Genomic DNA, 1,849 nt, shown 5'->3' with positions numbered 1-1,849 from the left:
TCCTCTTCTCCCCTCTAACTTCATGCAGGCCTCAGACTGGAATCCCAGATAAAACAGGCACTGCAGGGTAGTTTCTTTTGTTCAAATGTAGTGATAGTACAAACCTGGTTAACAGAGCTTATGGGTCACATTCAAGAGGCAGACAGTGAATTAGATGGTGGGGGTTAAAAAAATGTTATTGAGGATACTTTTATGAGCGAAAAACCCACTGAACATTTCCCAGGGACCTGGGCAGGCCTGTTGGGCGTGTCATGAGTTCCATTCCAAAAGTCCAGAAGAAAACAGGAAATAGGTAGCTTCAGAGAAGCAGCCAGTCATCATCTTCCTCAGGGCATCCTTGAGCTCCTGGTTCCTCAGGCTGTAGATGAGGGGTTCAGGGCTGGAGGCACCACCGAGTACAGAACTGACACTGCCAGATCCAGGGATGGGAGGAGAGGGAGGGGGGCTTCAGGTAGGCAAAGGCTGCGGTGCAGAGAAACAAGGAGAGCACAGCCAGGTGACGGAGGCAGGTAGAAAAGGCTTTGTGCCATCCCTGCTCAGAGGGAGTCCTCAGCACAGCCCTGAAGATCTCCACATAGGAGAAAACCATGAACACAAAACAGGCAAATGACAAAAAGGCACTAACAGCAAGAAGCTCAAGTTCCCTGAGGTAGAAGTATGAGCAGGAGAGCTTGAGGATCTGGGGAACATCAGAGAAGAACTGGCCCAGGGAATTGCCATGGCACAGGGGCAGGGAAAATGTATTGGCTGTGAGCAGCAGAGCAGTGAGAAAGGCACTGGCCCAGGCAGCTGCTGCCATGTGGGCACAAGCTCTGCTGCCCAGGAGGGTCCCGTAGTGCAGGGGTTTGCAGATGGACACGCAGCGGTCGTAGCACATGATGGTCAGGAGGAAATACTCTGCTGACATGAAGATCAGAAGGAAAAAGAGCTGAGCAGCACATCCTGTGTAGGAGATGTCCCTGGTGTCCCAGAGGGAATTGTGCAGGGCTGTGGGGACAGTGGTGCAGATGGAGCCCAGGTCGCTGAGGGCCAGGTGGAGCAGGAAGAAGAACATGGGCGTGTGCAGGTGGTGGCCGCAGGCTACGGCGCTGATGATGAGGCCGTTGCCCAGGAGGGCAGCCAGGGAGATCCCAGGAAGAGGCAGAAGTGCAGGAGCTGCAGCTGCCGCGTGTCTGCCAGTGCCAGCAGGAGGAAGTGGCTGATGGAGCTGCTGTTGGACATTTCTGCCTCAGGAAATTATTATCTCCTGAGGAGAAAAATACAGCACTGAGTCAGGCCACACTTCCATGAGCAAAATATATTGCATATCTCATAGCAATGGAACATTTAGGGTCTCTCCTTTTAAGAACACTTCTCTACATTCCCCTCATCTGGGCTCTTGGTTTTGCAGGAACCGAGAGCAGGGCTCAGGAGGATTCCTTCTTCTTGAGCAGTGAGAATGCTGGGTGATCTCCAATTAAATGAACTTGGAAACACCAAAAATCTTTTCAGCTTTGCTGTTTGCAATTTGCCCATCTGAAGAACTGAGCTGAGGGAATTCCTTGTATTTGTTCACCCAACTGCAGCTGCCACAGTCAGGAGTGGTCGTGGGTGTTTGAAATCCCTGGCATTTCTAATGCACTGTTTTAATTTAGGGCAATTTTGGGGGAAACCCTCTGAAAGGAGCCCCCAGGAAACAAACCCCCACGGCCCCTCCCCACCCACCTGGTTCAGGAAAAAATTTCCTCTGAGAGAGAAGTGGAAAAGAACCTGTTTATTCAACAAACAAAGCACTCCCCAGCACCAAAACAATTAACAACACCAGATGACAGCAAAACTCTTTCACCACTCTGAAGAGATGAACAAATCC

The 1,849-nt window shown here is 51.0% G+C and overlaps 1 pseudogene; it reads right to left on the bottom strand.

The window, feature by feature from the left end:
* Positions 1–249: 249 nt before the first annotated feature.
* On the bottom strand, positions 250–1,221 carry LOC140685178 (olfactory receptor 14J1-like; annotated as a pseudogene).
* Positions 1,222–1,849: the final 628 nt, after the last annotated feature.

Source organism: Taeniopygia guttata, chromosome 16, assembly GCF_048771995.1.
Source record: "Taeniopygia guttata chromosome 16, bTaeGut7.mat, whole genome shotgun sequence".
In the NCBI taxonomy this organism is placed as follows: Eukaryota; Metazoa; Chordata; class Aves; order Passeriformes; family Estrildidae; genus Taeniopygia; species Taeniopygia guttata.
This window is presented reverse-complemented; position numbering and strand designations above follow the sequence as displayed.